This window comes from Phyllostomus hastatus, unplaced genomic scaffold (assembly GCF_019186645.2).
Source record: "Phyllostomus hastatus isolate PE091 unplaced genomic scaffold, TTU_PhHast_1.1 phas_contig_198, whole genome shotgun sequence".
Taxonomy (NCBI): Eukaryota; Metazoa; Chordata; class Mammalia; order Chiroptera; family Phyllostomidae; genus Phyllostomus; species Phyllostomus hastatus.
The window spans coordinates 1,983,661-2,011,158 of NW_025333715.1; the positions used below are offsets into that span (position 1 = coordinate 1,983,661).

Sequence of the window (27,498 nt, forward strand, 5' to 3'; positions counted from 1 at the left end):
GATGGTGTCTCCGTTTCCCAACTCGCAGGGCCGCCCACGCCATGACCTGCGCCTGGGGCAGGGAGGGGTGCACCAGCCAGCCCCGTGGGTTTCCCGGGGGCGCCACCCGGCACCCCCCTCCCCATGCCGCTGAGGGCCTGGGCCGGACTCGGGGCCTGTCGTGGGGGCAGAGAGGGGAGACGGGCTACACGGAAGACCCCGTGGGTCCGCCGGCTCTCAGCACGGCATGGGGAGAGGGAAGGGTCCACTCTGAGCCCCACCCTGGTCTGGACACGTCACCCGGTCTCTCCTTCCGTCCTCGGCTGCCCCTGGGTCAGAGGAAGACCCTGAAGCCCAGAGAGGTCCAGGGACCTGCCCGAGGTCACACAGCAAGCACGACCTAGGCGTTTAAGGGTTCCTGCGTGGTAGCCCCCCACCCCCAGACCGTGGAGGCTGCCCCTGCGCTCCTCCCCCTCCCCCCCAGGGCCCCGGATGCTGTCCACCGTCGACATTACAACCTCTTCAGGAAAGACAGTAGATTGTATAGTTATCCGACAGTAGGGCAGGGCCCCAAACTATACAACCTACTACCTCACCCCAAAGGGCCGTCAATCTGGGCGCCTGGACGGACTTCTCGGCCTCCGCAGCTCGTCCTGGAGGGCGGGGGGCACTCAGCCGACAGTGGCCGACAGTGGCTGAGTGGAGGTGAGAGCACGGCACTTTCTGCCCGGTGACACGGCGTGCGAGCTCCGGGCGGCCCGGCACCCCAAACCTCGTGCGCACCCCCCTTCCTGCCTGGCTTGGTCTTCTTGCTGGCTGTCCCCCAAGGGGGCCCGAAGCCCCGTCCCAACGGGCAGGGCCAGCCTGGCGCGGTGGCGGCACCTCAGGGTGGAGTGATGGAGGGTCTTCCCGAACCCCTTGGAATGCCCTGGCTTGTCGGGCAGGGGGCCTCTGGCAGCGCCCAGCTGCCCAGGCACGGCTGGCTGCTGTGGGCTTCACGGTGGGGCGGACCCTGAGGCTGAGAGCTGGCCCCCGCCCGGTGATGCCCCAGGAGGCGGCCGGAGAGCACACTCTGGGCTCCTGACTCAGCCCCTGAGGCCCCGGGGCCCTTGGGCCACAGGGCCCACCTGGCCCCAACTGCAGACGCTGGCGGGCTGCAGGTGGGTGGCAGGGACGGGGCATGGCCCATGTCCTGTGGCCTCGGTCTCCCCTGAGACGTGGGGTCATGCCAGCAGCGGCCTGGCCACCCCCAGTCACCAGAGCTGCCACCCTCCCACCCCCCAGGCCCTGCCTCGGTTCCAGGGCGCGCTCTGCCGGCCCCAGCCAGGCGCCTCTGCCGGCCCAGTGGGCTGCCGCCCTGGCTCCACGGGGCGAGGAGGGCAGGGCGGGAGGGGGACGGAGGCAGACACGCCCCGGTCCGCCCTGGCCGTCTGCACGGGCCCCGCCCCAGGGCGCACGGGGCTGGGAAAGGCAGGTGGCACCGTGTCCCTCATCGGGCCCTTCTCTGCCTTCCTGGCACACGCACCGCCTGGCGTCTGGGGTGACAGCAGGTGGCCTGGGTGCCGCAGGGTCACACTCAAGGGCCGGTTCACAGCTGTGTGGAGGGAAGGGGGCTTCCTCGGGCCCTGCTGGCCCCGGGGGACCCTCGAGGCAGGAGGAGAAGGGGTGCACAGCGGCAGCTGAACCCCGGGCACAGAGGGAGACGGGCCGAGGGCGCCTCACCCACCCAGACGCTCTGCTCGGGCCCAGGGCCCCGCCGGGCCACGGCCACTCAGATGGGGCGGGGGCGGCCAGAGCGGACCTCAGAGACCAGCAGGTCGAAGGGCATGATGTCAGGCGCGCAGGATGGGTGGATGAGGTGTGGGAAATGGGGGGTTGGCGGGGGACCAGCGGGGCAGGGAGGGACACGGCTTCGGGTGGAGGGCACAGCTGGGCGAGGGTGTGGCGGCTGGACCGGGAGGTCCCCTTCTCAGGGCCTCTGTGCCTGACGGTGACACCCAGAGCTGCAGGGGAGGGACACAGCTCTGACCACACCCCTCCCTGTCTCCAGATGTCCCACGGCCCCTACTTCCCGGGGCAACGGCACCTAGGGACCCGGCACCTAGGGACCCGGCGGGGCAGCCAGAGGAGAGGCACCCTGCAGGGCGGGGCTGTCCCAGGCCGGGGGCCGCCCTGACACCCAGCTCACCACGACGAAGCCCAGCTTCAGGCAGGGGACTCGTCCGGGCGCCACTGTCCAACCTGTGGGTGCAGGAGAAAGCAACAAGCGTCAGGCCTGGGGCCGCCGCGGCCACGCCCGAGCCGCCACCCTGGCTCCGCCCCACCACGCAGGGGCTTGCGTGGAACTGGCCTCTTTCTGAAGCGAAAGACCGGGTTTCTTGGGTGTGTGTGCGTGTCTCGGATTGACATTTCTGGGTGTGTGACCAGTTCGAGGAGGCATTTCTGAGTTGGGGGGGCCCACCTGCCCTGTGGTCCTGGGAGCCACAAGGGTCCGGAGACAGACCAAAGGGACCTCCCCAGCCAGCCTGGACGAGGGCCGATGGCAGGGGCTGGCAGCGCCAGGCGGGGGGCAGAGCCCACCCCGACTGCCGTGGCCGGGGTGCAGGGAGGCCCGGGGTGGGAGGGGCTGGGCCGGCCGGGCACAGGTGTGTGGGAGGCCGCGGTGGGCAGGTGGCCCTTTCGGAGCCAGGCGGGTGTCTAGGGCGAGCGAAGCAGACAGACGGTGTCACCCCGCAGTCACCTCGGGCTTGGCTGGGGGCCACCGGGAGCTGGGACCCCGCCACAGCCACCCGCCCCCACAGCCGCCCCGATTAGGTTTCTCCCCATAAAGCAGCCAGTGTTTCTGCTGGCCGGGCTGTGCCAGCAGTGCAGTCTGGGAAAAAGAGGTGGGGGGGGCGCAGGCTCCCCTGCCAACAGGCCGTGACGTGGACGAGAGGTGCACCCCATGTCGGGCAGCGTGCGCTGGGGAGGCCGGCCAGCCCCTCGGTTTGCGGGGCTCCGAGAGTCAGCACCAAAGCTAACTCAAGGGCAGAAAGTTACCTGGTGGGAAAGGCTCTCACGGCGCCCAAGGCCACACCCCGGGACCCGGGGCAAAGCCAGAACCTGGGGTCTCTGACCCCGGGTTTTTTTTACCTGGACCTGCGCCCCTGGGGTGGCACAGGCCCCAACCTCAGGGGGTGGTGGGGGGAAACGGCATCTCCAGGCGGGATGGGAGCCAGGGCCCAGCTCCCCACCCTCTGCTGTTCCTCTACAGCGGACATCTCCTGTCCCAGGTCAGGGTCTCCCATCGGCGGGACCCCGTGTCCCCCCTGGCTCTGTTTGCCCATCTCCAGAGACCTCCAAGCTACTGGGGGATCAGCTCCCCGGGGCAGGGTCCGGGCCTGCCCCACTGCGGCGGCTGGATGCCCCTTCCCCAGCGCAGGGCCAGGCACCGGGTGGGTGCCGCCGCCGCCGCCGCCGCCCTCGGGCGTGTGAGTGTGGACGCCCACTCAAGCGGCATCTGAGGAGCGGGGGTCCCGCTCTGCAGACGCACCTCCCGCACCGGCGGGGGGCACAGGCACGGGGCGCAGCAGAGGGCCGGCCCCGGACACTGCCAGGGTGCAGTGCTGGCTGCCCCCCTCTGGCCCATCGGCCATGGGCTCAGTCATGCACCCCTGGGCCTGAGCGGCCCGCCACCGGCGGGAGGAGGCTGTGGGAGGGGAGAAGACGTCCCCCGCGCCCCAGGGGGGCTGAGTTCTCGGTGGGCTCGGAGTCCGCAGGGAGAGCGAGGACGCAGGCAGCGCCCGCTCCGGAGCCCGGGGGCGGCTCCAGCTGGCGCTCCACCATCAGGCAAACAGTCTTAACCTCAAAGGCGTGTATTTCAGCTGAAAATACTCTCCGTTCAAGCCGCAGTCTGGGTCACAAGGCAAGGGCGGCGGCATCATTAAAATGCCGGCGTGAGGCCCGGCCCAGGCAGCCCCCATGGGCACGGCTCCCTGTGGGGACAAGGGCCTCTCTGGCCGCCAGGAGGCTGTGTGGTCTTGGCCGGGCGCGTGGGACACGCAGCCCCGGTCACTCCATTCCGCTGCCCCCCCGGAACAAACCTCGCCTCACGGCCACGAAATGTTCTCTCCGGGAATGCACGGAGAGGGCCCCCGGAAGGGGCTGGGGCCGGGGCCGGGGCCAGTGACCTTGCCAGCCTGGAGGGCTTGGGGGGGGAGGAGGGGGCGTCAAGGCCCTACTGTGCGCCCTGCCACCCCCACGCTTCCCACCACGGCCCCCCTCGGGCACCCAGAGGACGAGGTGCAGCTGCCCGCCTGCCGGGCGCCAGCCCACGCTGCCGGGCACGGGGCATCAGTGCTTTCAAAGGTGCACACTCGTCTCGAAGGTTCGCAGAGAAGTCCCAGGAGCTCCGGGCCCCCCGAGGGCCTCACGGCTGGGGCTGCAGGCAGGCGCTCCGTGCCCACCCCCTGCGCCCACCCCCCGAGGCTGGTGGAGGACACCGGCCCACTGTGAACGGCATGGTGGTGTCCCCAGTGCCTGCTGCCCCGACCTCCTGGACACAGAGTGACTGCTGCCCACCCAGCGGGCGTTCCTTCAGCCGCCGGGTGCTGTCGGAGGTGCGAGCCGTCCGTGCTCTGCACCGAGCAGCACCTCGGCTGACCCGGGGACGGCCCGGCCGGAGGGCGGTTCCCTGCTGTCCACGACACCCCCCGGGGAGCCCCCTGCCTGCCCCCCGCCCCCCAGAGGACACATCCAGCCCAGAAGCCCGAGGCCCCTCGGCCGGTGCAGGGCCGAGGGCGGGTGAGGGACGGAGGGAGGGGGTGGCCGAGCCAGACCCGCCCCTGCTCCCAATGGCCAGAGAGCCCGCTCCCACCCGGGCAAACGTCCCTCCGGAATGGTACGCGCCAGCCCCAGGCTGCCAAGGGCCCCCCACTCCCTGCAGCACGGCGTCCCCCCCAGCCCCGCCGGGCTCTGGGTCCCAGCGTCTCCGGGCACGGGGCCGGGGCTCCCGGCCGACCTGCCAGCGTGCGGCTGGTGCCAAGCCCGGGCGGCCTGGCCCGGGCGGGGGCGCGCGCTGGGCAGCGTCCAGGACACGAAATGGCGGGGGGAGGGGGCAGCGTCCAGGACACGAAATGGCGGGGGGAGGGGGCAGCGTCCAGGACACGAAATGGCGGCGGGGGGGGGGGCGGGCGGCCATTTTGTGGAGCCCTCTGGAGACAAAGGCGGCCGGGGGTGGGGGGGGCCCACAGCCGCAGGACGGGGGTGCCCACTCAGGAAGTGATCCGCCCGCCCTGCACCGAGGCCCGGGAGGGCCTTGGCCAGAGAGGGGGCGGGCGGGCCGGGCCCTTTCTGGAACCTTCCTCCCGCCCAAGCTCCCTGCAGCCCTGGGGGACCACGGGCGGTGTCACCCCCCAAGGGGCTCTGGGTGGCGGGGGGACGCGCTCCAGACCAGGGCAGCGACCCAGTGTCCTCCTGCCTGCAGGCTGGGGGCTGAGCCCTTTCAAACGTGCACACTGGTCTTGAAGCGTTCCAGGCCACAGCCGGGCTTTTCCCAGCCCTCGGCCCCCATTTCCGGTGGTCAGAGTGGACACCGAGGCTGGACCCGACTGTTCGCAGACCCTGGGCCTGTGTCTGCAGAAAGAGGCGGGTGGGAGGTCAGAGTGGACCCGGCTGAGCTCATGCTAATGTGTGCAAAGTGCCCGCCGCTCCTCCGGCCTGCGGGTGCATGTTGCATGTGTGTGTGTGTGCACCCCGTGTCAGGCACATCTGGCAGCGGGAGCCCTCATGTTCGACACCCCAAACACGGCACTGACCTGCGGTGGCAGAGCCACCCAAGCTTCAGGCATCAGTCACCGGGGGAGTGCGGTGGCCGGACAGGCGGGCTGACACCTGGAAGGACAGAGAGACTCTGGTTAGGTCTGGGGAAGGTGCCCCGCCGTGTGTGGGGCACACACGTCCTGCGTCTGTGCCTGTCCGGGCCGGCCCGCCGCGCTCGAAGACCTCAGCCTCGGTTTTCAGGGCTGGTGAACTCGGGCTGCGCCTGCTCGGGTGGAGAGGGGTGTGGCCAGGGTGAGCCCGGGGGGGGGGGGCTCTGCCCCTCCTGCCGCCCCAGCCCCATCGGGGACGCGGGACCCGAGGGAGTGTCAGCACCAGGCAGGTCTCCCCGCATCACTGCTGAGCACGGCACTCCCGGACACCACTCCCTGCCAGGGGTCGTCTTTCCCGCCCCCCCTCGGCCGCCAGGAAGCTCAGAGCTGAGCCCGCGAGGCGCCACCAGCGGCTGCGGGGCTTCTGCGTGCCGCCACACCCTCCGGGCCTGCTCCGAGTTTTCCCTCCGCCGCTCGCTCCTGTCCTTCCGCACCGTGGACACTGCTCTAGGCCGAGGCGCTGCGTGTATTGGCATGGCGGGACACAGACACGCAGTGGACACACAGTGAACACGCAGTGGACACACAGTGAACACGCAGTGGACACGCAGCGCCCCGGCTCCTTCCTGCCCGTGGCACCCACAGGGGCTATGTGCTCGGGCTCCACCCGCACAGGCCGTGGGTTCTGACGACCCCAGGCCAGCGCCTCCCTTCCGAGCCGCTCTGGGCTCCCTTTCCCGCTCCTGCAGGCGCCCGGGAGGGGGGCGGCCGGAGGTCCAGGGCACTCCGCACCTGGCTGCAGGCCGGGGCCTGCCGTGTGGGGCTGGTGCTGGGGTCTCCTGATAGAGGGGCCCACAGTCCTCGCCAGGCCAGGCCACGCAGCTCCTGGGGCACCCCCCTGTCCAGGCCCGGGGCACAGACCGGCTTACCTGGGCTGTGCGGTCCTGGAGCACCATTCACAGGCCGTCTCGGACCCCACTTCCTCGGGGGTGCTCTGGGAGGAGCCACATCCTGCAAGACACAAGGGGAGCAAGGGGTCAGCTCGGTGGGCCCGGTGGCACAGGGGTCCGGGGGTGGGGCGGGCGGGACAGCCAGCCTGCCCTTGGCTGCAGGCCCCGCAGAGCCCAGGGGTCAGAACCTCACTCGGAGGCGGAGACCGACGGAAAGGCCCTGTCCGAGGCCTGCCTGCGGCCCTGCTCCGGACTCGTGCCCCCAAGCCGGCCGTGGCTGCTGGTTCCTGGTGGCCCAGCCACACACACACCCGTGTCCTCGGTGGGAGGGCTGACAGGGCTCGGGGTGCCTGCCCCCCACAGGGTCCACACTTCCTGCAGGGGTCCCTCAGAATCAGCTCGCTGCCTGTCTCCCCCGAGGCAGGTGGCTCCGTGGCAGGGACCACCTCTCACACGGGTGCATGTCTCTTAGCCTAGCAGGGTGCCCAGACACTGAGACAACAGCAGGTACCCTGTACCTGGGGACAACGCCCACGGCCTGGGACTCAGGAGGTGCCGACGTGACTCTGGGTCTTCCCTGAGCCAGTGAGGGGTCCCCCTGGGGCCGGCGGAGCAAGGGCCATGCCTTGGGCTCAGGCTCATGCTGGCCTGCGGGCTCTCCGCGGCGACCACGTGCGGCAAAGCTGGTCCAGCGTCTGACTCGGCCTCGGCTGGAATCTTGGGCGGGGCGAGGAATGCAGGCCGGTACTTTCTGGAACCTCTGCCCAGGCCAGGCGTGAGCAGGGCGACCGGGGAGAGGAGGGGACCGGGCACCCTCCTTCCCAAGTTCCTCTGGGAGCCCTGGGCTGGCTGGCCCGCACGGGGTGGTGGGGGAAGGGGTGGCCAGGGCCCCTGACTGGGGAACTCCAAATGGGGTCCCTCAGGGGCACAGCACCCCAAGTTCCAGAAGCAGGTTTGGGGGTGGGGTCTGCCAGACCTGCTGGCCCCTGCCCACGGGTACCCCTGCAATGGAGGACACTCCTGGGTCCCTCTGCCAGGGGACCCACGGCTGCCGGGCTCCCGCCTCGGCACTGCCCCTCCCCCTCTCCGGGCCTCAGTCTCCTCATCTGTGCCGCCGGGAGCGCAGCGCCCGCCTCCTCGGGGCTGCGGGCCGCCGCGTGAAGACACGAGGGGTGCTCCACGCCGGGTGGGGCTCCAAGGACGTGTGAGAACGTGCTGGGGTCCCGGGCTCCGGGAAAACTCCTTCCCTGAGCAGCCCCCCCGGGCTGGGGGCCAGGGTGGACGCGGCAGAGGGCAGGCCGGGCGCCAGGGGCTCGGAGGCCCCGAGGGAGCTGCTACCCCCGAGGGCTCAGCCCCGACTTGTCCACACTTGCCTCTGGCACTCGCCGTGGCCCCTCTCCAAGGGATGACGCGTGGGAGGAACGCCCTTCCCGCCACAGCCCGGGGCCAGGGAGGGACCTGGGGGGGGGGGCCCGAGGCGGCTGGAGAGCTTGGGGGCAGCCATGTCCTCCAGCCTGGGTTTGCCAGACACACACACGCCAGGCCGGAGTGGGCCAAAATGGCTCCGGTGAGGACTCGGGGGCGCCCGCCGACGGTTACCGCGGCAGCCGTGGGGACGGGGCGCAGGCCAGCTCACGTCCCCAAGGACTTGGCCTCGTGGGGCAGAGCGGCCTGTCCCGGGGAGGAGCTCGCGCCGCCCAGCCCAGCGGGTCACAGAATCTTCTAGGCTGCCTGGCGCTCGGGAACCCGGCCCCTCTGAGGCCCAGTGTGGCCGCTTGGGAGGGAGCCCTGCACCCTCCTGCACGGAGCCGGCACGGGAGAACACGGGTGGGTGGGTGGGCGGGCAGGCACCCCAGACAGCAGGCCCTCCCGCCAGCGCCGCACCAAGTCGGCCCCGGAAGAGGAGCCACGCCCGACGTGCCCGCCTGAGCCCTGCGGGTTGGGTGCGGCGGTGCGAGCACAGCACGGCCCCGATCTGGCTCGAGGACGAAGTTGTTTCCTGTGCGGATGTCGCCTCCAGCCGCCGCACCGGGGACAGTCACGGGGACCAGGCTGGGCTCTGCCCCGGTCACCTTCGAGCCTTCAAAATGGCCGCCGGGCTTCTGTCCCGCCCCCTTCCCCCTCCCCCCACCCCCCACCGCCTGCGCCCCGGCCACGTGGCTGACTTTGCATTGTGAATGACGCTCCCCCCACGGCGGGGGACACGGGTCCCGAGGAAAGAGAAGCGATCGCTCCCAACCAACCATTCGGGAAGGTCGCCCGTCACAGGGACCGGGCCCGCCTGTCCTGGGGCCCCCCGCCAGGGCAGGAGCCCGCTGGGTCGCCCCATCGGCGGCCGAGTCACGGCCGCTTCACCCCAGCAGAAGGGCCGGCCGCTCCCAGGACCTCACATCTGCGAGGTGTCTGGACGAGCACCTCCGTCTCTACGTACAAATCTTCCCCCTTCCTCCAGGGAGCCGCTCCCAGGAGCAGGGCCCCAGCTCCAAGTCCAGGAGTGTGAGGGGTGTGGGGGGCCCCACGGGGCCGGGCAGGCCCAGGGGCGCTGCCAGGGGAGGGGAGGGGAGACAGCCCCGTGGCCCGTGGGGCCCCGGGAGCTGCAACATGGCGGCGAGACGGCGCAGGACATTTGCGCACGGGAAGTGTCTGACCCGAGTTCGCGGGCTGGGCCACTCCCCGCCAACGGCACCGGATGGGCCGGCAGCCCCTCGCCTTTCACGCCCAGGGACCCAGGACGAAAAGGCCCCCCAGTCTTCGACGGCCACCCCTCGCAGCTGCTCCCCCCGACGGAAACCCCCAGAGAGGCGGCAGCGTGGCTCTCCCGCGCCCCTGCCGCCGATGGCGGGCACCCTCCCTCCACGGCAGGCGGGCGGGCAGGCAGGGCCCTGCCCTCGGGCGCCACCCCACCGTCTGGGGCGGGGTCTCAGGCCCCCCCCATGCGTCCTAACAGGGACTGCTCGTGGGGGGAGGTGGGAAGACCCTCGGCTGGCCTCTCGGGGCGCCTTGGCTTGGCAGCCGCGGCACGGAGCACCGGGGGGCACTCCTCACCTGGGTCTGTCGCCGGATTCCATTCTGCTCATTCATGAAATGCTCCCCAAGAGCCCGCCCTGTGCCAGGTTGGGGACCGGGGCCGGCCCTGTCTGCTCAGTCTCTCATGGCAGATGCCAGACGCCTGTAGGAGCTGGTCGCCCAGCTCAGGGCCACGCAGGCGGGGCCGTTGGCTGGGGAGAGCCAGGAGGGGGCAGGGCAGGCCACCAAGGGCAGGGTGGGCCCTCAGGGGTCCCGGGAAGGGGAGCCTGGAAAGGACCCCTGGGGGGATGGGGAGGGGACGGGGGATGCGGGTGCCTGCTGACAGACAGTAGAACGCGGGCCGGTCTGGGTGTGGCCCGCCTTGCTGCCCCCCCACCCCCGCCCCACCCAGCAGGTCTCAGGGACTCCTTCCTAGACGAGGGAAAAAAAAATGTCTTTGGAAACAAACAAAACCCAGAACTGGGGATCCAGATGAGCCGGCGTTCTGTCCCCCTCTCCTTTCGGGGCGTCACCTCTAGGCGCTGGAGACAGAACTCCACCCTCCCGTTTTACCGATGGGTAAACTGAGGCCTGGAGAGAGGAAGGGGCTGCGTCGACGACTCCCGAGACTCGACGGCCCACCCGGGGTGGAAGCCTGGAGCCCCCGCCTCCGTCCGCGGCTGGGCCCAGGGGCGGAGGGGCCTGAGCAAGAAAGCACGCGGTCTGAGCCGCTGAGACCCAGAGCGGTCGCCGCCCCGGGGGCCCCCGGGCACGGAGGGACCGCAGCCAGGGCGGGCGAGCCCAGCCGGCTGGGTCCCCTCGCACAGAAGGCCGCTGCTCAGTAGACGTGGGGAGAAACCGGGGCGCAGAGGGGGGACTTGAACTTCAGGGGCAGGGCTTGAGGAAAGCAGGCTGGCACTACTGGAACCCAGTCAGCGGCCAAATGCAGTGGGAGCCCCCCCCACCCCGCCCCCCCGAGTTTCCATGGGGACGGAGCCGGGAGGCGGAGCTCTGGCGAGGCTGCCGCAGCAGATGTGGCCGGCGGCGCAGGGCTGGCGCGGGATGGCGGAGGGGCGGTGCCGCGCCTCGTCCCAGCCGGGTCTGGGACGTGGCAGGCCCGGGGGCTGCACGTGGGAGCGAGCAGCCCGGGGCTGCGGGTCCACCATTGCCAGGAAGTTCCCCAGGCCCCCAGGCCTCGTGCTGGCAGAGGTGACGTTTCTGCTTCCCGCCGGCTGGGCCCATCCCCCACCCGCCACCATCTTGGCCTGAGCTCTCTCGAGGGCGCCCCCGTTTGCAGAGAGAGGCCCCACTGCCTGTGAGTGCCGGACAGACCCGGCCTCTGGGAGCTCGGCGTGGTCCAGTCCCCGCGGTCTCTTCCTGTTCCCCGGCCGGGCCGGCCCCGAGTGGGCGCCCAAGAGATGCCTGGGGGAGCCCTGGGAGCGTCGAGCAGTTCTGAGACCTAAGGGACCACGTGGCGTCAGGGACGTGAGCACCGCAGTGGGGTCTCCCAGGCGGCCCGCACGGCCCGACCCACGGCCAGGGTCAGCTGGTTTCACGTGGGCTTGTGCTGCCATGGGCAGGGCACCGGGGTGCCCCCCAGATGCTGAGCAGCATCGGCCACAAGCCCCCTGGGGAAGATCCCGCCAGAAGCCAGGGCCTGTGGTCTGCAGGGCGGGCTCCGGCCTCCCGCCGCCGCCCGGCCCTGGCCCCTTTCGAGCACTAGAGGGCGCCAGAGGGCCTTGCCTGTTTGGGTCTTCCCTGAAGCTCCCAGAGATTTTTATCCTCCTCCGTGTGCAAACGACAAACTCTCCAGAGAACTTTCCAGATCAGCCCTTCCCGCCACCCGCTGCCACACTGGGTGCTGCCCACGGGCCGGCCAGCACTCACAGCCACAAAGGCCTGGGGCCCTCACCCGGAAAGGCACCCGGGGGCTTCATCAGCCAGCCCGCAGGCCCTGGGTGCGGGGGGCCCCCCCAAACCTGCATGACACAGGCTCCCCCCCCAACAGACACGTCCCTGTCCCTTCCGGGTGTCCGGGGAGAGCCCGCTGAGGTCAGCCCCCGCGAGAGGCTGGGGGTCCGTCCCACCCGGCCCGGGGAGAGGGGGGCCCTGCAGCTGCAGTCGGGGCCCTGGGTGTGGGTGCAGGCCTGGCCGCCCACCCGCTGTGGGACTGGGGGGGGGTTCCCCGGCCTCTCTGAGCCTCCATTTTCCCGCACAGCAAGCTGCCCATCCCCCCCGCCATGCGGCCCCCGCCATGCGGCCGGCCCACTCCCGCGCCGCTCCAGGGCCAGAACGGCCCCCAGAAGGGCCCCGACTCGCGCCGCTGGCCCTGGTCGGGGGAGCCGGGGCAGATTCCACTTTAAAATGGATGTCTGAACAGCAGATCACAGGCCCCGGCCCCGGCGCCCAGCAGACAGTCGACCAAGTCCGCACCCCCCCCCCCACCCCAAAGGAGCTGAGTCCTGTTTCTGAGACATGAGGTGCGCTGGCCCTCCCGTGGGGAAGCCATGTGGGGCCCCAACTCTCTCCCCTGGACCCAACAGGAGCCCCAGAGGGCCCTGCCCCGGCCAGCCCCCCTCACCCCTCTCCCAGCAGCTGGACACTGACCTCGGCGGCCACACCTTTCCCCGCGGCGCGGGCCATGGAGGCCCGCCACGCCGGCCGCCCGCCCGTTGGAACGGGGCCCCTACTGCAGAACTCGCCTCTGTTCTGGGGCGCCCAGGGCCGAGGCCCACGGCCCTTGCTGCCCGCCCGCCCATCGGGTGCCGAGAGCCCCACAGGCGTCGGCATCGGACAGTAGGCTATCGGTCCACACCACAAAGGCCGGAGCGGGAGGATGGCCGTCCACACCGCCAAGTCCCCTCCACGCGCCGCGCACACCTGGGCCCGGCCGGCGGACAGGGGCCACTCACCTGGACCTCGACCGCGGGGCTCAGGTGGGGCTCAGGTAGGCTCTTCGCTTCGTCGAGTGGAGTGCGGCGCACGACCAGGCGGCTCTGGTGGGCGGGAAGGGCGGGAACTCTGCTGGCGCCTCCCCCAGCCCCGCACCCACGCCGGGGCCGGAAGTGCGGCACACCCACCGCAGGAATCCCGGGCCCGGCTCCCAGGAAACTGGGCCAGAGGTTCCTGAGTGCGGGCTGCACCCCGCCCCCACCCACCCAGACCAGCACCCACCCGCCACGGGCCCATCGAGGGCTGCCCAGGCCTCTGGGGGGGCGCCAGGCCGCGGTGTCGCCTTTAGCCCCACGAGAAACCCGTGGGTAGGGTGTCGCCCTCCCTTCCCAGGTGGGGCACTGAGGCTGGGGTGGGCAGGGTGCTCCTGAGAGCCCAGGCCCCAGCCTCTCCCCAGGGGGCCCAGGGGGGGAAACCGGCCTCGGCCTCCCAAACGGGCTCTCTCTGGGTGCATTTGCCCGTCCTCCGAGGCCTACATGGCCACCTCGCTCGGACTGGAGGGGGCTGAGGCCTTGGAGTGGGAGCCGCGCTCCCTGGGGCCCTCCGTGCAAAGGTGGGCCAGGGGCCGGCGCCCTCCCGTCAGCCCTGGGCCCCCACCGCGTGCCCACCGGCCCTCCCCAGAGGCCTGGGCCCAGCACTCGGGGGCCCACGTGCACGCCTGTGCACCCCCTCAGGCACGCGCATGCGCCCACCCGCCCCGCCAGCCGGCCCACCCCGGGGCCTCTGGCCGCTCCCCCCTGACCGCCCGCCCCAGGCCTGCCCCAGCCGCCATTTCCTCTCCAAGGCCTGGAGGCTCACTTCCAGTCTGCAAATGGCCGGCGCCCGGAACCGCCTGTCCCTGAGGAGATGGGGCCGTGCCTGGCCGGGACCCAGAGCCCGGCAGGCCGGGCAGGGACCTCCCCTTCCCCACCAGGAGCCTGGCGCCCCGGTGGCCCGTCCACCTACTGCCTGCTTGGACGGCCCAGGGTGGCCCACGGACAGCAGGGCCCTAGGCGGGCACGCCACCACTGCCAAATCCACCCACCTCTGCAAACCACCCACGTGCCCGGGAGGGCGGGACACCTGCGAGTGTCTACCCATGCGTGTTCCACGCACATGCCACGGTGCGGGGCCCGCTGTCTGCATCTGGCTGCCGTGGGTGTGCACACACTCTTGTGCACACCCAGTGCACACAGAACGAACTCAGGCTCTGGAGGGCGAGGGGCCCAGGTGTGAACCCATCCCAGCCCTCAGCAGCTGGGCTGATTCGGGGCCACTCCCTCGGCCCCTGGGGGGTGGCGGGGAGGGCAGCCCCCACTCCCAGGTGTTTCTGAGGGGTCTGCGTGAACCAAGCACGCACCTTGGAGCGCTTCATACGTGTGTTACTGTGAGGGGACCGAGGGCCAGAGGGTGGGACTCCCCCGTGAGACCCACGGCCGGGGCGGACACTGGGCCCCGCTGGAATCCCAGCCTCGGAGCCCTTCTGCTCCCCGCGCTTCTGGAGGCAGGAGGTGGCGGGCTCGGGGAGGGCTCCCAGGGAGAGCCTCTCATCACTGCCACCGCCGCCCCCGCCCTCGCGGGGACCCCCACCCCTCGGAGACAGACCCAGATAGGCTGGGCCGCTTCGCCGGGCCTAACCTTTGAGCGCCCCCAGACCAGGGCCACCGTCCTGGACGGCGCCGCCGCTAAATCCAGTCCAGATGCCAAGCCAGGAGCCGCCGGGCCACCAGACCGCTGGGAACGGCTGAGAAACCCGGGGGGGGGGTCCGCTCCCCGGCAGTGCTGGCCAGTCTCAGCAGCTTTTCACTTTTCCTTTCGCTCCCCAGGGTCTCCACCAACAGGCACGTCCCTGAGAAGGAGCCGAAGCCCAGCACGGGGTGGGGGTGGCCGCAGACGGCAGTGTCCCCCTCGCCCGCCCGGCAGACTCGGCTGCCCACCGCCCCCCCCAGCCCAGCAGCCACCTCGGCTGGGAGCGAGGAGAGGGACCCAGAATTCAGAAGTGCACGAGCAAGCACTTAAAGAGGAGGAGGAGGAGGTGGGGGAAGAACCCTCGGAACCGATGACACCGTCTGCGAGCGAATTCACAAAATAAACAGCTCTCCATCACCGGCAAATTACCGGGGCTGTAAAACCGCTCTGCCCTCCCGAGTGGCGGTGAGGACCAATAAACGGGGTGCTCTGTTATCTCGGCGAGATAATTTTTTTAAAGTTTATGGCCACTCTGTGTTAGTTTACCTGTTGAAATGTTTTCTTTCTTCCGTTCGGATTTAAAAGGAGCTTTGGATCCTGCAGAAATATCCATCAACTGTTTTTTCATAGAAGGCTGGAAATAATTTTATGTAAGTGTGTGTATAAAATTCCTAGAGATTTAATGTCTGTCCTAGAGGGAGTCTGAAGATACTAAAATCAAATGCCCAAACCCCACAATTTTGAATTTCAAGCTAGGGTTACGCTGTTCGTGCTGCAAAAGGAGATAAAAATCAGTGATTCGCTAAAACCTTTCAGGTCCAGTGATGGACGGACGGAGGTCCCCGGGAATCTCAAAAGGCAAAGAGATAAAGAGCAAACTCGCAGTAAACTCTGACAGAGGCGGCCGCGTCCCTCTGTGGAATTTTTCGGGAGCGAGAGGACCATTCAATCAGGCTGTTTCCACATGCAGACGCGGCGTGTTTACGGTGACCTCAGTTCTTCGAAATTGTCGACTCCACCATTGAAATATGCTGTGTGTTCCAACAAGGGCCGGCAGCCGTAACGACAGGCCAGCCCACCTGTCTGCAAGAATGTATAATTTCAGCCTATAGTGGGATTTACATAGAAGCCAGGACGGGAAAAGTGCTGTGCGTGGTGCTTTCTTAAAAAAAAAAAAATAAAGTCCTGCTGAGAATTATCCTGTGCCATGGAGCATACTGATATTTTGCCTGATTTAAAAAAAAAAAAAAGATTCTATGGAATTTCACTGATTTGGGGAAGAAGTAAATTTTACTGATTTTTACCCAAGTTAAAAAAGCTGAGACAGTCATTGATTACATATAAACCGTCCGGCTAGACAAAGCACACACTGGAAAAGGTGTTTCCCTGGACATCAAAACCATTAAAGGAACATAATCTTGGTGGAAAACACTAATTTAGAATGAAAATGCTAATTTATGGAAATGAATTGATTTTATGCTGCTTGCCCCACCTTGTCCGAAAAGAAAATAAGTTAATACTCAGGAAATCTGACTACCTAGCATTCCAGAATTTAGCACTAAAAGTCTGTTTCACCTATGTAAATTATACAAAACAAAAACGAAAAACAACAACAACAGAAAAAAAAAGATGAGAAGTGGGCAGCTACGAAAAGCATAAATTATTTAAAACGTGGGTACCTGCCCCCGGCCCCCGCACACCCCACACCCCTCTCCCTCCACACACTGCCGGCTCCTCTCCTTCCACCTTGATCCCACCCTGGTTTTCTGCGCCTTTCCTTTCATCCCCAGCGTTCTCTCCGGTGCTTGTTAAATATTTGGGTGGAAGGGCTGCAGCCGCAGAATGTGGCTGTCATATCACGGAAATGTTTTAATTATCTCCGCCGCGTCCGCCAGCCGCCGCAGCCCCGAGTCCTCCAGGGCCCACGGCCGTCTGATCTCGGAACAAAAGCGGCCCCCTGTGCTCCTCGTGGGGGCTGAGCTCGGTCTTGGTATTTGGTGGGGGTCTGCCCCCCGCCAGCGGCTCGGGCCGCCGCGCACACAGGGCCCGCACGCCTCTGAATTGGAGAGACAAAGGTGCGTGTACGTGGGGATTTTCTTCTAAGTGGCAGTCTAGAACTTTCTGGGGCTGATTTTCCATTTTCCATAAATCAAGATCCTGGCCACCCAGCAATGCGGGGGAAGCCGGGCCGGGTCTGTGGGCCACGCTTTTGTCAGCCTGCCCGAGGGCAGAGGTGAACTCAGAGCTGAACTTTGCAAAGCCCACCTTTTAAGGGAAAAGCGTCAGCCAATCTGAAGGGTCAGGGACCTACGGAGAAACTCAGGCAGCCCCCGGGGTCCCGCTCTCGGACGGGCGGCGGCATGTCCGCTTGAACGCACGGGTTTCTAAGGGACTCCCACCCCCTCTGGCCACGGTTCAGGCCCTGGACCGTCGGGGGGCTCGGCCACCGCTCTGCTGGCGGGAGCTGGGGCGGGATCAGGGCCGCGCAGGCCCCCCAGGGGTCTGTCCCCACGCAAGTGAGCGCCCAGAATGTAAAGCCCCAAACAAACAGATTTTTCCCACAATGAGCTCCGAGTCAAAAACAGCTTTCTTCCTTTTTTTTTTCTTTTTTCAAAAAAATAAAATAAAATGAAAGGGGAAAAGAACCGGATCCTTGCGCCGTGGCCACGGCAGCTTTCAAGACGCCGGAGGAAATAAAAGGGGCTCTGTCTTATCGGGCCGCGTCCCCCCTCCGAGGGCCAGCCGGGCCCTGCCGGCCGGGAGTTCGCTGGGAGGGGCGCGGGCGGTTCTGGGCTTCTCCCTCGGCCACTCCTGGCACTGCCAAAATTTAAACTCATCACCATAATGACCCGAACGGACACGGAAGAGAAGGCCGTGCCTATTAATGCCTCCTGAAACATCCGTCCGAGTAGCCGAACGTCAGCTCCTGTGAAATAACGTTCCTTCTAATTGTGCTCTCTGCAGCTTGGAGCCGTGGGCCTCCCAAATGAACGGGCTGGGCTCCTGCGTTTTCCCTGCAGCAGCTTTGGGAAGGACTGACTTCACGGAGGCTGGGGGGTGGGGGGTGGGGGGTGGGTGGGGGGGTGCTGGCTCTGAAATGGAATTTTGAATTTCGGATAACCAATTAGAGGACGGCAACGTAACAGGCACCGAACACAAGATGGCAGAGCCCTCGGCTCGGCTCCAGCAGAAGGGAAGGGGGAAGGTGACTTACCCAAGGCGCCGGAGGACGAGGCGCTGTCTCCCCGGCGAGGAAGTGGAACGGTGCTCCCTTCTCACCCGCCGGTCACGGCAGGGGGTGGCGGAGTGCGGGGCCCCGCCGGCCAGCAGGCCGTCCCCAGGTGCCAGACCCACCCGACCGGGCCTCGGGCATCCTGGTCTCTGGCCACCGTGGTCCGTCCGCCCCTCGGCCCCGGCCAGCAGGGCCTGGGCCCGGGCCACCCCGGCACCCGGAGGCAGGGCTGCCAGGAGCCGAGTGGCGTTGGGGGCGGCCCGGCTGCCAGCCCAGGAGGACGAGGAAAATGCTACTTTTGTCTCCTGCTCTCATCTGGCACTGGCTGCTCGGGGAGGGGGGGCCAGAGGCGGCCGCTGCGGCTCGGCCCCGCCCACCGGGAATTTTTGAAAGATGCTCATGGGTGCCGACAGGATGGCAGACGTGGCAGAGGCGGGTGGGCCAGACCCCCAAACCCACCACGAGGCGGGGGGGCGGGGGCCGGCCCAGGGGGAGCGGGAGGAGGACGCAGGAGCGTCTGGCCACTCAGCGGCCGGCCGAGGAGGACGCCGGGAGGCCGGCCCGGCCAGCTTCGGCCCAGCGCCAGCCCTCCCCGTGGCCGAGCCGCGCGGCCCCGGCGCCATGTTGGGGCGGCTGGTCCGGCCCGGCTGCTCGGGGGATAGAGGCCGCATTGTCCCCACGCTGGGCCCTGCGGAGGGGCGGGCGGCCGGGTGCTCCCCGGCCGTGCCCCCGCCACTGGGCTCCCCAGCCCCACCCGACGGCCCCGGCCCTCCGAAGCAGCCCATCCCAACCGCGGCCCCCGGAGGCTGCGCCGTGGCCACCGAGAGCCCGGGACCCACCCTGAGCAAGCCGCGCCACCTCTCCTAGCCTCAGTTTCCCCATCTGTGTGAAGAGCAGAGAACAGTTCCAACCACCAGGGCTGCTGTGACCACACACACACGGGGGTGGCAGGCCCCCGAGCTGGACGCCTGGCACCCCACGGGCGGTCAGGACATGGTCACCACCCCGAAGGGGCCACAAGGCGGCCAGGCAGCCCTCCGGGGCGCAGGCATGGCACCACAGCCCGTCCCAGGGACAAATCCTTCCATTTTGCCAAAGCCAACACTGACCACCATGGGGGTGGGGGGTGGAGAGGAAGGGAGGGAGGAGAGGCAGCCGTGCTGAGCTCCAGCCCTCGGACCCGGGCAGGGACCTGGAGCTTTAACGTGGGCACGCTCCTTTGGAGATTTAAAGGGCACATCCCTGCCCTTTGTTACAGGCGTCTGACGGTGCCTGCACGGCCAGCCCTTCGCCCGTGTCTCTCCTCCGGCCCTTTATGTGGCCAGGAGCTGTGGCGATGACCACCGGGCTGGCTCTGTGCAGGGGGCGGGGGGGGGGCACAGGCTGCTCGTGCGGGCGCCCTGGGCAGGCAGAGCCAGCCTGTGCCAGGGGTGGGGGGCAGTGTGGGGACTGTGGCTACACCTGCCTCCCCAGCCCACGGGCCTTCCCGCCCGTGACAACTGGACAGAGGGAGGGGCGGCCGGGATGCCTCAGCCTGGGCTGCCAGGAGGACGTTTTAATGCCACTTCGTGCCCGCTCCGGGCCAGCCGTGCCCAGAGCGGCGGCGGCGGCGGGTGGGGGGGCGCGGGGGAGCGAGCGAGCAGGGCTCGCCCAGAGGAGCCCTCGGGTCCTCCTCGCTCCGGCCTCACGCACGCGGCCACGTGACCCGCTAGCCAGCTGATGCCAGAGACAAAGCAGGTAGGGTTCCAGCGCCACGCGCCCGGCTGGGAACGCTGGGAATCCCATTCCAGCGACGGCTTGGCATGCCTGCCAACCGCCGGCCCCCGGAGGAGAGGGTCCCCGGGCCCCACGGGGGAAGCCCCTGAGAACCAGGTGGCCATTTTGGGGCCGGCCCTTGCGGGGGAGGAGGCAGAGCCTGGGTTTCAGCAGCGGGGGGAGGGCGAGCACCCGCACGCGGACACACGCATGTCACCATAGCCAGGAGCGGCCGCCGCTGTGCCCAGGACACGACACGGCAGCCAGGCCAGACCCGGGCCCTTCTCCGACAGGACTGCCTGCCGGGAGCTTTGCCCGTCTCCCCCTGGTGCTGGGGCCAGAGGCCCCCTCCGCGAGCCCCCCCTCCTCCCGGCAGGGCAGGGAGGGCTCCACGGGGACCTGCAGGGACCCGACGCACTCGGGACCTGTGTGTCCCTGCAGGCCCGGACCTGCATGCCCGGTGCCGGCTGGGAGCCCCGGCCAGTCGGTCGGGGTGCTGAGATGCACAGCCCACAGGCGGCTCAGGGCAGCGTCTCTCGCTGCCACAGCCTGTGCCGACCGGGGCGCCGGCACCCTCCTTTCGTTCCGATTTAAAATGCAATCACGCGAGGCGGATCCGGATGTAAACATCGCCCTGAAACGTACGAAAGGCGAATCTAGACTTCAGAGCCCCGGATCGGCTGGCACACATTTCTCTCAACACTCTTCCCGCCGCCTGAAATTCCAGAGGGACGGAGGGGCCCCCGCGGCCCACGGCAGCAAGCACGACCTTCCTCTGTGACCCATAAGGGGAAAAAAAATCTATTACTCCTTAAAAAAAAAAAATCGGCCTTTTTCCTCGGTCCATCCCAGGCACACAGACTCCCACCACGACTCCCAGTCTCGGCCGCCGGGGAGAGCCGAGGGCGGTGGGCTCACGTCCCCGCTCAGGAAGCCCCGCAGCCGCCGGTTAAGTGGTGGGCCCGCCACCTGCTGCTCCGGCCAGCCACCCACGCCGTGTCTGGGCTGCCCCGAGAGGCACGGCTCCTGGGTCCTGACTCCAGCCACGAGTTTCCCTCTAACATTTCACGGGATGACTGTATGGAATTTTGCTTGTGACCTTCCCTCCCCCGCCCAAAAATAAACACATGAAGGTGAATAAAATTCGTGTTTTGGGGGGATCTTCCGCCCCGTGCCACGAGGCTTCAGGGTTTTCCATTACAAGCCCCAAGTGGGTTGGTGGCTGCCTGAGTCCCTACCACGAGCCTGGGGCCCCGGCCGCCCCGGCTGCCCCTCCCAGGGCGTCCTCCCGGCGGCACGAGGGCTGAGGAGTTCACAGGAATCCGGCGGGGCTGCCTCGGCACCATCCCCAGCGGCCGAGCCGGGGAGGGAAGGGGGAGGTGGTGGGGGGCAGGCCTCGGAGGAAAATTCTGTGCATTCTGCTAATGCAGACGGCTTCCGTCCGGCGCGGACTCTGGGCCCGGTCCGTCCGGGACTCCAGACACCACCTCTCCAGCCGGGGAGCGTGGTGGGGGGCCCGTGTGTGCCTTTGCCGAGTCGGGCCAGACTCCCGCAGACCTGCAGGCCGCCCCGAGTCCCTCGGAGAAGGGGATTGGGGGAGGAGTAAGGAATACCAGAGAAGCACAAACGCTGTCCAGTACCTCGCTCTGCGGCTGCTCTCCAGCCCTGGGGGACAGAGCCTTCCTCCTGCAGTGCCTGTTTTCCTCACTTCCATTCCGCGGACCCTCACACTGCCCCCCCCCGCCGCCCCCCCACCCCCTCCAGCAGACAAAGGCAGGCAGGGCCTGGCCAGAGGGAGGAGTCCCCATGCAGTCCCTGACCGGGGGGACCCCCGGCTACCTTTCTGGTGTTCGGGAACGTGTCCCCCCAGCCTTTCCGAGGAAAAGAAACCACAGGAGGAAACAAAATAAACTTGCGAAAGTTTGAACTCCACTCAACAAAGAAAGTCAGGAGTTCCCGCGGAAAGTTGCCCAGGACCGCAGGCCGGGGGACCGTCTTTCTTCTCGTTCTATAAATCTCCGCCCCGGACTGAGCTCTCCAGGCCCGCGGTGGCCAGACGCTTGAGCTCTGCTGTCCTGGCCGACGGGGCGGCCCCGAAAATAAATATTTCATATAAAAGGTCCATTGTCTCCGCCCTGAGACAACTGTTGCTTTTTCTTCCTCCCGGGCCCCAGAACGTCGGAAGGCACGGCCGGCGCCTTTCAGGGCCCCTTCTCGTCCCACGAGACGCTGGGAAGGAGGCCGTCTCCCCGGACCCTCCTCCCCGCACGGGCGTTTCGGCTAGCGCGTGTGCACAGATCGGGCCGAGGGGCAGCAAGCTCACCCCGGAGGTGAGCCCGCCCAGCAAATCGCCACCCGCCTGGCCAGCGAGCACCCAGTGTGGGGCGGGGGGGGGGGTGCTCCTCAAAGAAGGGGCACCTCTTCTGTGAGCACATCCTGCCCCCGCCCCAGGGGACTCGGCCCCATCTCCTGCGCCCAGTGAGTGCCTCCAGGCCAAGTCCCGGGACCAGGGAAGGCCGGGCTCTGCCGGCTCGTGGTCTCCCTTGAAAATATCACCCAGGTTCACCGTCACGGCCGTCTGTGTGTGTGTGTGTGGGGGGGTGCATTTCTAGGTGCCTTTTCTCGTGTCGCCCATACTGGCCTCTGCTTCTCACAGACTCAAAAATATAATGATTGCCGGCAATAAAAACCATGATTACCGCTGACAACAGTAACGATGATGATGGCAGCAGCCATTTACGGCACCCCCGGCACGTGCCCGGGCCTGTGCTTCGTGGAAATAATCTCACCGCACCCCCCCCCCCGCCCCACCGCAAAGGACCCTCTGAGGTTGGGGGTATTTATTATTCCTGTTCTCGAGCTCGAGGCACAGGCCAGGGCCGGGGCGGGGGGTGCCACCCGTCCAGGCTCCTGTGCTGAGCCGGGGGCCAGGCTGGAGCAGCCCGGGTGTGCGCCAGGACACCCCGCTAAACGGGGTCTCTGCGGGAGAATTCCCGCTCTTCCCCCAGACACGCAGGTCTGCCTGCCAAGCCCAACCACAGACAAGCATGGAGGTTTCCAGATGTGTTCCTGCCTGGCCTTGAAGGACTTCCCTACCTTCCAGGGGCACTGTCCCTTGGGGGGGGGCAGGTACACACTAGTGTCTTACGAGATGCTTCCCTGGACACTGGTGGGTGCCCGCCAGGGTGGGCCAAGCCCTCCGGCCCCTCCCTTGGCCCCCAGAGGCTGCCTTCGAGTCCGACCTGGTCCAGGCTGGGAGGGAACAGCCCCCAGCGCCCTTCAAGAATGGGAGCAAATACGGCAGGTTCCCAGAGTCAGCCGTGGGCAGGCGTGAAGCTCACAAACAGAAAGGAACCCTGCTGCAAAGCTCCCCCCCCACCCCGAGTTCCGCCTGAGCTAAGCAAACGTGGTCTGCTCCTGTTCACGTGGTGTGCCCGAGCCCGGGACACAGTGGAGGCTCCCCGTGTGAGCAGCCAGCCCCCCCCCCAGCACCCGGGATCTGGGGGCCACAGGTGGCCAGGGGCTGAGCACGGCGGGGCCCCGGTGCAGGGAGGGGCCGCCCCGGTTTAAGGCAAAAACGAGAATACCAGGGCCATCTCCCCACCAGCCCGCCCCAGCCCACGAGAGCCTGTCCCCCTGATCGGCACCCACACATGATGAAAGAAGAAGACAAGACAGGCACCAGTTTCGTTTTCAGAACCCCGTCTCTCGTGCACGCGTCACCAAAAACGAAATTCAGCCTGGAGGGGGTGTCCCAACACACAAGAGGGCCCCGGTGGGACTGCAGTCGCCCCCGGAACAGGGCTGGCCCCGAAGAGCAAGGACAAAGGCAGGGCCTGGGCCCGTGAGACAGCCCCTCTGTTTCCTGGAGATTCAACTTCACCACATTCCGCAGGCCAGGGGCACGCTTCAGGGCCGGAGACGGGCCTCGGGGGCCGTGACACATAGCAGCCCCTGCAAAGCGACCTGACGGGCACATCCTGGGGCGCTCAGGCCTGTCCCCGTGCCCGTGGGCCCGTGGGCCCGTGGAGGAGCCACGGGAGCCCCGTGTGTTGCAGTCTGTTTTAATCCCGGGGGGTGCCCCACGGCCGCGGCCGAGGGCTGGGCCGCTCCCACCCAGCAGGCAGTGCGTTGCAGGTCATCTGTGCACCCAGAGAGAAGGGCTCCCACATTTTGCAGGCGAGGCCCCGAGAGCACCGGAGCTTTGCATAATTACCCACCTCGTCACCGCCAACACCACACCGTGCACAGCTCCCAGCTGGAGTGCATGCCTTCGGCAGCTGCACCCCGATTCTGAGATCACCCCCGATCATCCCACCCCCGGTCTCACGTCCGCCAACTGCCTCGGATACATACAGCCAGAAATAAAAATTCAAAACGGGGGGAGTGGGCTATGGGAGGGGGGTAATGGCCCAGCCAAACAGCCGGGCCGGGTGAGCCTGCAGGACCGAGGCAAACTTACAGCCTCCGGGCCCGGGAGAGCCAGACCTTCCTGAAATGCCCTGCGTGCTTGGGGTTCTTCCTGGGGTCCGGGGGGCCAGGCCGCCCGGAAGAGGGCGGCGCGAGGCAGGCCCGGGCTGCTCAGGCCTCTGTCCACGTTCCCGGAAACTCGGCCTCCAGTGCCAGCTCACCACTCCGAGTGCTGTGGACACAGGCCGTCCCTCCCTGGCCACCGTGGTCGGAGTGCCCTGCAAGCCGGTCCGAACCACGCCACCAGAGCCGCAGGGAAATCGTACCTGCGATGTGGCCGTCTTGGAAAGTGGGCTTCACCCCCCCCCCACAGGGGTGGGTTTCATTTTAACAGGGGACGCACACGCAAGCACGAACACGCACATTTTCAAATCCCAAACAGCTAGCACCGAGGGACGAGAACCGAGGGAGGCCGTGCCGTGCTGCGGAGCCGGCCCGGGCTGCGGAAACCCAACTTCGAAGAAATTCACGTCAGCGTTACCTGAAACCCCTGGACCCACGGCAAACGTGCATTCCTTCACCCCCTTCTCGCGCCCCACAAACTGGCCAGAGCCGGGGCCAGGCCTGTGTGTGAGCCACCTATAAAGAGGGGTTTATTACGCAAAGTTATGAGTTGGTTTCGTTTTATGCCACCATAAACAACAGCTTGCACACACAGCCTTTCACACCGCCAGCCCGGCTGCTGCTGGGGCTCGGCCAGGGAGCCCCCACACCGACTCTCCATGAGTGTGGGACCAGCAGAAAAATTAAGAGGCAAAGCTGGTTTAGGAAGCGAATGAAAAAAAATTTTTTCAAGGGACTGTAGCTTCCAAACAACCCTTCCAAACACATGTAACCTTTGCAAGGAGCTTCCTCTTCTCCTTCCATTCCGTTTAAGACGCCTGCTTAGCTACTTTACGTGTTCGGCAAAATTCTCGCTGGCCAATGGCGGGCACACCTGAGCTCAGAAGCCTTATTTCACAAATTCCAAGTTCCAGGATTTTAATGCCGGCCGAGGAGTTCTCGAAAGCTGCTGAGGCTTCGGGTTCAAGAAGCCACCTTGGCGTGCCCCTCGTCTGCAGAAGGCCTGTCCCACACAAGGGCTCTTCTTAGAAATCTCTTCATTAATATTTAAATACCCACTAAGTAGCGAAAGTGAGAAATGCACTTACCGTTCTCAGGAGTCGCCTTGAACCCGACGGTGACCCGTGGCGCGCAGGTCGGCAGCCGTGCCCTTGCGGGAGAACGCGCCCGGACACAGCCCGCGCTGCGCTATGGTGCCCACAGCCCTTGCACAGGCCCTCGGCCCTCGGTCCGAGTCCTGGGCTCCAAACGCTTCCCTTCCTCAGGCGCCCAAACGGCAGAAAGCCAAGCGGTGCCGTCTCCCGAAACTCTTCGCAGGGCAGGTCGGCTCCCTCACCGCGCGGGCGAAGCGCACAGCCAGGCCCCGCTCCCCCAGTCCCGCACCGCGCCGCGGACTGCACTGCTCCTCTTCTCCCGGCTCCGTCTTCCCAATACTGAACCGCCAGACCTCGCCGAAGAGTGGCCCGCGGGACCCAGTCTCCGCGTCGGCGACTAGCGCCGCGAGGGACCTTTGTCCTGGACGAAAACGAAAGCGCGCCGGGCCGGGGGCGCCCACGCCCTGCCGCGGAGGTCCGGGCCAAAACGCCCCGCGACTTTCTCCAAGTTCACGTGCATCCCCGGGCGGGCGGACGCCGTGGGCCCGAACTTGCAGCGCCTGGCCATCGGGCGCGCTGCAGCTTTCGGGCGGGATGGGGGCGACCTGGCGGCGCGGGCCCGAGGCACAATGGGCGCCGCAGGGCTGGCGGGCGGGCGGGCGGGCGCGGGGACAGCGCGGGCCCGGCCTCCGCGCGGCCGATCGTCTGGCGCGGCCCGGGCGCCGAATGCGGCGGTGGCGGCTTGGCACAGACGCGCCTCGCGCCCGGTGCATGCTAATGGCCGGCGGCCGCGCCATGAATTATTCAGCAGCGGCGCGGAGAGAGCGAGCGCGGCGCGGAGGGCGGCACGGCCCGCGCGTCCCCCGCCGCTGCGAAGCCGCCGCGGCGACTTCCCAAACTTTCCCCGGTCGGCACCGAGGATGCGGCCCCCGCGGCGCCTCCGTCCCCGCCCGAGCGCGCCAGCCGCGCTTCCCCCGTTGCCGCCTATTTTATGTCTTTTGTCTCGGAGTTGGCACCTGTCCCAGAGAGCGCGTTTCCCTGCCCACCCCTTCGCCGCCGGATCGGGGCGGGGGAGGGGGTACGGGGGGCCCTGGAGAGGAGGGGACGGTGGGTGGGGGAAGCAAGGCTCCTACGGGCCCCGCAACCCCGGGAGACCGCCTAGGGGCGACGGCCGTGCCCGCGAGCCCGGGCGCCCCTGTTTCTCGCGGAGGTCAGAGCTTCGGCTGTGCCTGGAATACCAACGAGGCCTCCCGGGGCCCCGGCCATGCCCACTGCAGGAGAGGACAGGGCGCGGCCCCTCCCCGACTCCCCCCTCTGCCGCGCACCCTCCTCCCGAGGCCCGCGCGCGCGGGCGGGGCGGGAGGCGCGAGCAGCGGATTCGCCACCCGGGCCCCGCGCCTCGCCCCGCAGCCCCGCGTGCGCGCCCCCGCGAGCACGCTGCCCTGGGCTCTCCCCGCCCGCGCGCCCCCGGCCCGCGACCCCGCCCGCCTGCACGCGCGAGGCAGGGGGTACCGCGTTGCGGGGACCCATCCACGTTTTGTTTCGCGCCCCATAGCCCGGGCACCCAAAGCGGGCGACAAGCGCGAGTCTCAGCCCGGGCCGCCCCCGCTGTCCTGGCACCCAGGCGGCTGCCGGAGCGCGCTCGGCGGCTGCGCTCCGAGGCCCCGGCTGCCATGATTGCGGGCAGCGGGGCGCGCGCGCGCGCACTCCGGAGCCGAGCTTGGGGACCCCGGGCCGGCAGACTGCCCCTGGCCTGACCGCAGCCCCGTGAGCGCCGCGGACAGCAGCCGAAGTCGCCAGGCTCGTCCTTGCTGGGGCTAGTGTGCGCCATGGAGCCCTAGACGAGGCTCCGGCACAGAGCTCGGGGTCGTCGGTGGCGGCGGGTTTCCCCCGGGGCAGGGCGCGTGCCACGGCGACCCTGTGGAGGCTTCCCGGACACCGCGGGCCGGGCGGATCGAGGGGCGAGACGCCCAGTGTGGTAGGGGACGGGGTGCACGGAATCTGGTGAAGTGGAGGAGAGCAGCGTCCTGTACCCAGAGATGGAGGGGGTACGCAAGGTGCCTTGCCGAGGGGGGGGTCCTCACGGCGCCCGAGGAGGTGTGGGATGGGCGGGGGCACCGTGTCCGGAGCCACTGCCCAGCTCCGAGCTCGATCTCTTCCTTCCCCGCAGAAACAACTTCCTGCTCCCCAGGCCCAGGGCGCAGGAGCTGCGGGGAGAAGTTATAGGCCTCAGCTTTGCTCTTTCGGAGCCAGCCGACTACACCGCTGCCCGGGGTCGCGCGGCTCCTTCCCGCGCGCCTTGTGGGGGTCGCGACTGGCCAGGCTCCAGGGTCAGGACAGCGGTTAGAACGCCGGGGAAGCCGCAGGAGATTTTCCTGCCTGCTCTGCAGGGACGCCTGAGTAGCTTCCCCGCAGAGGGGCCGGGCTAGGTTTCCGGTGCTAGGAGACATCGACACAGGGTCACTATGCCTGGACCCGTT

At 67.9% G+C, this 27,498-nt stretch overlaps 1 long non-coding RNA gene across 1 annotated transcript; it reads right to left on the bottom strand.

The window, feature by feature from the left end:
• Positions 1 to 1,554: 1,554 nt before the first annotated feature.
• LOC123816111 lies at positions 1,555 to 25,614 on the bottom strand. The gene is made up of 4 exons (XR_006785225.1): positions 25,013 to 25,614; positions 6,758 to 6,839; positions 5,775 to 5,850; positions 1,555 to 2,220 (listed from the first exon to the last, which is right to left on the bottom strand). It is a non-coding gene; the product is annotated as an uncharacterized LOC123816111 (long non-coding RNA).
• Between the last annotated feature and the right edge of the window lie 1,884 nt (positions 25,615 to 27,498).